The sequence below is a fragment of the Chionomys nivalis genome, chromosome 15 (genome assembly GCF_950005125.1).
Source record: "Chionomys nivalis chromosome 15, mChiNiv1.1, whole genome shotgun sequence".
In the NCBI taxonomy this organism is placed as follows: Eukaryota; Metazoa; Chordata; class Mammalia; order Rodentia; family Cricetidae; genus Chionomys; species Chionomys nivalis.
The window spans coordinates 63,365,224-63,372,686 of record NC_080100.1 but is presented as its reverse complement, the minus strand read 5'-3'; the positions used below and the strand labels follow the sequence as shown (position 1 = coordinate 63,372,686).

Below are 7,463 nucleotides of genomic sequence, written 5' to 3'. Positions count from 1 at the left end.
ACCTCATAATTCATTGACATTGTTGGCAGATTTAGCAAGACAATTGGGAAGTCCTAAAGGGAAGAATTAGTTAAAAAGACAGGATTTTGTCCCACATTAAAAAAATGAGAAACACTATTACTATGAAGGGATTTAGTTCTCTGTATGATAATACACTGGGCAGTTTGAAAATGGAACAATTAAATGAGATGGTAACTAATTTAGATGGGACTTTCGCAATATCAATTATAAACATCAATTTTATCATTTTTGCTTTCTCACTAAAAATGTTGGTTAATGTGAATGCTAAGATACAAGTTTTAGAAAACCTTAATAAGATAGATCATAGAGATATTCACATCCAGAGAGAAGAATTCAAAGGAGAACCAGTTTCAGTGTTGCATTATAAGGTAAGTAAGGATTGGCCTAAGGTTTTCAAACAACCAACTTTAATTTATCCAGTCACCTTACAGGAACTGCCAAATGATAGATTTCCCCAAGGCTGTACAAAAGTTAAATGGACTCCTGTGGAAATGTTAGATTTAAGAAGATTCAAGGAAACAATAGTCTCATATGACATGCATTCAACTTTTGTGAAGCGATGTTAAACTCATGGTCAAATTGTAATAGAATTATCCCTAGAGACTGGAGACACTTAGCTGAAGTGGTCTTAGTGCCTGGTCATCAATTACAATGGATGACCTGGAAGAAAAAAAGAGTCTAAGACCATTGAACAACAAAGTAAAGCTAGAGGTACAGAAATCTCCCAAGACCAGCTTCTTGGAAAGGGAGATTGTGCTGATCTGTAAAAGCAATCTCTATGTAATGACCACATCCTGGATTGATGCTACACAACAGCTTTGAATGCTTGGGACTGAATTGGAGACATAGAAAAGAAAATTGAGTCATTTACTGAAGTTATACCGGGCCCAAAGGAAGACTTCACAGATTTCTTACAAAGATTGCCTTCAGCAGTAAATAGAATGATATGAGATCCATAAGTGAGACAAATAACAATTGAATCTCTGACTTTTGAAAATTCTAATGCACAATGCAAAAGGGTAATTAGGCCACTAAATGCAAGATCAGCACCTTTGGAGGAATGGATCTGAAATACAATCAAAATTAAATCTCATGATCATGATGGTGCATGGATAGGAGAAGTGATTTCCAGTGGTTTGAAGAAACATAGAACTGTCCAATGTTTCAATTATGGCCAACATGGTCACCTAAAAAGGACTGTAAACAGGGCGTTCCTAGAGACAATGTTTTTTTAAATCATAATTCAAACAGAACGCCTCTCCCTTCTGAAGTATTCACAAGGTGTGGCAAAGGCAGGCATTGGACAAATAAATGTAGCTCAACAAGGGACAATAAAGATAACCCTTTGCCCTTGGGAAATGCCTTAAGTGCCTTCTTGCAAACTCCCATGCCAAATTTGGTTCACTAATTTCCTATAACCATGGAGGAAATTCCTTTCCAGAGCAATTAAAGAACCTAATGCCCACTGTAAGAAGACAATACTGCTCTGGATGATAGAACAGCTATATAAGAGAGAAAAAAAATCAGAAAAAAAACAATAAAGCAAATATTTTCACAAACTTCTATAGATGAACAAAGACTAAAATTAAAAATAAAAATAAATGACGTCACTGAATGCCCTGTAGACACAGGTGTGGACGTCATAATAAATGCACCAGAATCTTGGCATCCAAATTGGCCTCTTCAGGAGTTAAATTTTCAGCTTTTAAGGATTGGAAATTTATCTCAGGTAAAACAGAGCATGACATAGGTTGAATGTATAAGGTCAGAGAGGAAAACTAAAGCCATATGTGGCTATTCAAGAACAGGGAAAATAGCTACTGATCCTTCAAAGGCACCAACAGCCCTACCTTTAAAATGGTTGACAGACAAACAGAGAAACTGCATGGGTTGTGCAATGGCCTTTAACAACAGAGAAACTGCAAACCTTAGAACAGTTGGTACAGGAACAGCTAAATGCTCAGCATTTAGCCCTTGGAATTCTCCTGTATTTGCTGTTAAAACGAAATCTGGAAAATAAAGAATGGAAACACATCTATGAACTGTTAATAAGGTGATTCAGCCAATGGGCTCTCTACAGTCTGGAATTTCTTTGCCTTCTCTCTTGCCTAAAAGATAGCCTCTTATGGCTATTGATTTAAAAGACTGTTTCTTCACTATACCTTTACATGAAAAAAACAGAGAATAATTTGCTTCCCAGTGCCTACTTATAATAATTCTCAGCCTGCTAAGAGCTATCAATGAAACATTCTCCCACAGGGAATATTAAATAGTACCACCCTGTACCAATATTTTGTACATCAGAAACTGAAAAAGATACATAGCAATTGCCTCAATCTATAGTTTACCATTACATGGATGACATCTTACTAGTTGATTCAAATGTAGATACTTCAGAAAGAATGTTTGAAGAAATAAAGAAAATTTTGCTTTGCTGGGAATCACAAATTGCTCCTGAAAAAAATACAAAGAAGAGATTCTATTAATTATTTAGGTTATAAAATAGATTTATAAAAAATTTATATCCCAAAAGGTACAAATTGGGAGAGATAAATTACAGACACTTAATGACTTTCAAAGGTTACTAGAAGATGTTTCCTATCTACAGTCCACTATTGGGATAAAACCTGATGAACTGAGTAATTTGTTCAAAACCTTAGATGGTGACAAGGACTTAAATAGTCCCAGGAAATTATCAGCTGAAGCTGAGAGAGAATTGATATTTGTAGAAGAGAAATTATAAATTGTACATGTGGAACATGTAGATTCAAAGCTTAATTTTATTCTGGTTGTATTACCTTCCAAGCATTCCCTTACAGACTTCTAAGGCAGAGGGAAGATGTTATCTTAGAATGGATCTTTTTACCACATAAACTGAGTAAAAAATTTAAAACTTATGTGGAAAAGGTCTCTGAGTTAATTCTAAAAGAAAAATTGAGACTTCATCAATTAGCAGCAATAGACCCAGCAGAAATTATAGTACTTAATAATGACGAAATTGACAGATTATGGGGCAGAAAGTGAACCCTGGCAAAGAGCTTGTAGTAAGTTTTTGGGGGAGAGATTAACAACAAATATCCCAAAACCAAGAGAATTTAACTTATAAAGAGAACTAACTGGATCCCTCCTCAAATTGTATGGGAAACACCAATAACTGGAGTCCCTACATTCTATACTGACGTGATGGAGGAAGGTCATGTGTCTATGTGTTGCTTTCATTGGTTAATAAAGAAACTGCCTTGGCCCCTTTAATAGGACAAAAACTTAGGTAGGCGGAGTAGACAGAACAGAATCCTGGGAGAAAGAAGCCGAGTCAGGCAGTCGCCATGATTCTCCTCTCCGAGACAGACGCAGGTTAAGACATGCTGAATCTTTCCTGGTAAGCTACCACCTCATGGGGCTACACAGATTATTAGAAATGGGTTAATCAAGATGTGAGAGTTAGCCAGTAAGAGGATAGAGCTAATGGGCCAGGCAGTGTTTAAAAGAATACAGTTTCCATGTGATGATTTTGGGTAAAGCTAGCCGTGCGGGAGCTGGACGGGAACGCAGCCCACTGCTCCAACTACACTGATGCAAATAAATCAGGAAAAGCAGGTTACAAATCAGAAACTTTAAGTAACGTGGATTTAAGCTCTTCTGATTCCGTCCAAATTTCAGAATTATATACTATTATCAAGATATTAAGGGATTTTAATGAACCTCTTAATATAGCTACTCAATTTGCAATTTGCAGAAAGAGCTATTTTCCATATTGAAACTGCTGAATTTATACTAGATAATACAGAACTGACTATTATTTATTTAGTTACAAGAAATGATCAGGCATAAGAATTATCCCATATAAATTACACGTATCTGATCCCACATGGGTTTGCTAGGCCATCTAGTACAAGGTAATGAAGAAATTGTCAACTATTGATTGGAAATGTGCTAGAGACCTCAGAATTTTATTTAAAAAAATCATGTTAATTGCAAAGGTTAAAAAAAAATCCCATTTATTCTTTATACAACCAAACACCACTACCTGCAGGAAGCAGCCCGAAGTGTACTCCAAGGAATAAAATCTGGCAGATGGATGTGCTCCAATTTGTAGAATTTGGAAAATTTAAATGTGTACACCACACCATTGATACCTATTCAGGTTTTTTTAATGGGAAGCTGCTTTGATTTTGGAAAAGGCTGGTTTGATAATCACACATTTACTAGAAGTTATGGCCATCATGAGTATACCTGTATAAATAAAGACAGTGGCTCTCTCTCCTCCAGCCTGGCAAGATGCCCAAGGGAAAGAAGGCCAAGGGGAAGAAGGTGGCCCTGGCCCCCGCCGTCGTGAAGAAGCAGGAGGCAAAGAAGGTGGTGAATCCTTTGTTTGAGAAGAGGCCTAAGAACTTCGGCATTGGGCAGGACATCCAGCCCAAGAGAGATCTCACACGCTTTGTCAAATGGCCCTGCTACATTAGGCTACAGCGGCAGAGGGCCATCCTCTATAAGTGGCTCAAAGTTCCTCCTGTCATTAACCAGTTCACCCAGGCCCTGGACCGGCAAATAGCTACCCAGTTGCTTAAACTTGCCCACAAGTACAGGCCAGAGACCAAGCAGGAAAAGAAGCAGAGGCTGCTGGCCCGTGCTGAGAAGAAAACTACCCGGCAAAGGGGATGTCCCAACTAAGAGACCACCTGTCCTTCGAGCGGGCATCAATACAGTCACCATTTTGGTAGAGAACAAGAAGGCTCAGCTGGTGGTGATTGCCCACGATGTAGATCCCATTGAGCTGGTGGTCTTCCTGCCTGCCCTGTGTCGCAAGATGGGGGTCCCCTACTGCATCATCAAGGGAAAGGCCAGGCTGGGACGGCTGGTCCACAGTGTTGGGACTGGGAGAGGAACTTCCTTGTGGTCTGTAATTGACAAGGACGTTTGTGTTCTTTCTGGCCGGTGGGTCTCCACAGAAGGAGTAGAGGTATAAAAGGTTGCTGGGCAAAATAAAGGCTGCTGTTCTTCCACCTGAAAAGAAGCCTCCGTGTCTCAATCTGCCCCCCCCCCCCCCCCCCCCCCCCCCCCCCCCGTCTCCGCCAGTCTCGGCTATCAAGGCTGCACTGGCCGCAGCACACAGGAAGACGAGCACCACTGTTGCCTTCACACAGGTTAACTCGGAAGACAAGGGTGCTCTGACCAAGCTGGTGGAAGCTATTAGGATCAATTACAATGACAGATATGATGAGATCCGCCGCCACTGGGGAGGCAACGTCCTGGGTCCTAAATCTGTGGCTTGAATTGCCAAGCTGGAAAAGGCAAAGGCCAAAGAACTCACCACTAAACTGGGTTAAATGTACTGCTGAGTTTTCTGTACATAAATATAATTATAAAACTTCCAAAAAAAAAATAAAGACAGTGATCTAGCACATGTCTCTAAGAAAATGAAAGTTTTTTGTTTATTATGTTATAAAGCATATTACAGGTATACTACACAATTCTACAGGGCAGGCAGTTATGGAAAGATCAAATCAAACTCTAAAGGATATGTTAAATAAACAGAAAGGGATGCTAAAGACCCCCAGAAATAGATTACATAATGACGTATTAACTTTAAATTTTTAAATGTTAGTCAAAAGGAACAATAGTTTAAGAGAGCCATTGGATAGTAGAAAAATATTAAATTAAATCAGCTGGTATACTTTAAAGATGTGTTGACCTCAGAATGAAAATGAAGACATGTATTACATTGGGGAAAGGGTTTTGCTTTTGTTTTCACAAGAGAAGAAAAGCTATAGAAACCTCAAAAATTGATAAAGATTGTATTTGAACAAGAGATACTCTTTGATTGAAAGATGTAACATTTAATCAAACAGCATGGCTGTTCAATCTATGCTAACTTTTAAACTAACAAATGCTTTTCATTTGATCAGATGTAACTTGCCAAAAGAAAATCTCCCCAAAGTCAGGGTTAGGGAAGGGTTTTGTTTTTGTCTTTTCAGAAAAATAAATGCATACAGCTAAGGAATGTGAAGAACACTGAAAAATGAGGCATCTGAAAAAAAAGGGTAAATTATCCAGAAAAAAAATGTCCCAAGAAAAAGAGTAAATTTGCCTATTGGTATATCACATTCCAACAGAAGAAAATCTTATAAATCTTCCCAAATATTTGCTTTTTGCTATTCCCTACATACATAAAACGCAAATAGTCTTTTTGTAGTCACAGTCCAGTTAAAAAATAAAGCTTATTTTGGAGTTGGAATGTGGCTTTCTCCTTCTCTAAACCCAAGCATGCTTGTTAAAGGAAAATCTCATGTCAGAAGAACCGCCTGATATGGGATGAAGAAAACAAAATTAAAGGACTATTTTATTGCCACTAATCTCATAATTCTTTGGTTCTATTTTAAGTCTTTGAAACTTTTCTTGAGGTACAAATATTATCTAAAAATTTATAAGATTAAAATACATATACTTTAAAATTTTTATCATGATATTAGTGGTCATGTAGTGTACTAATTCTGGAAAAAATCATCTGCTTTCCTATCTATAATTCTGGGTTTGAGTCTCTATCTGTTTTCTACAGTGAGCCATGACCTATGCCTTCCAGCAACCTCTGAAGTCTCCAAAAGGAGGATGGGGCCCTATAACAATGATTCCACCAGGACTATGACAGCACCACAAAGCTGAAAAAACACCACCTAAAGATTGAGTTTGGACTACAAGCTACTCAGGACAATTTCGAGGTGGCTAACAGAGATAACCCAACCTTACGGTCTACTCTTGCCAGGATTTGAGGCAAGTCCTGTGCTTTCACATACACAGAGCCTGGACAACAAACAATACAGCTATCTCTCCCAGGACGTGAAAACTAACCCAAATTTTTCCTTTCAGGATTGACTAAAGATGCTGTAGCCCCACACAGCAGGAGGTAAATATAAGAATATAATGCCTATATTCCCCAGAAGTGGGGTCGTGGTCTTTGGTTCTTCAATGGGTTATGGATATTTGTCATTGTTTGGTTACAAGATGTTATTGTTTACAGTTAATAAGAAAGTTGAACAAAGGAGATTATATTCAGAGTTCTTGTTTTGAAAGGAAAATGGGAGATATAGATACGATAGGATATAAGAGTAGATTATTGAATCTACTCTCAAAAGAAAGAAGTGGAGGTATAGAAATAAGAGTAAAAGGTAGATTATTGAATTTACTTTTAATCCAAAAAAGCAATTACTGACTTTAAATATTTTACATTGGCTTGGATGTTTTATATATACTAAGTTGAGATTATTTTTGTTAGAACATGCTCTACATATATTTCCAACCTTGTTCAAGATTGTGATTATTTTTTGTTAGAATGTACTGTGTACATGTCTAATCTTGTTCAAGGCATTGTATCTGTGCAACTCATTTAGCAATATAATGCAAATTTTTAGCCCTTGAAAGTTATTATTACCAACTATTTAGGTTAA

At 37.7% G+C, this 7,463-nt stretch overlaps 1 pseudogene; it reads left to right on the top strand.

Moving 5' to 3' along the window:
- The first annotated feature begins 4,299 nt into the window (after positions 1-4,299).
- On the top strand, positions 4,300-5,294 carry LOC130887525 (60S ribosomal protein L7a-like; annotated as a pseudogene).
- Positions 5,295-7,463: the final 2,169 nt, after the last annotated feature.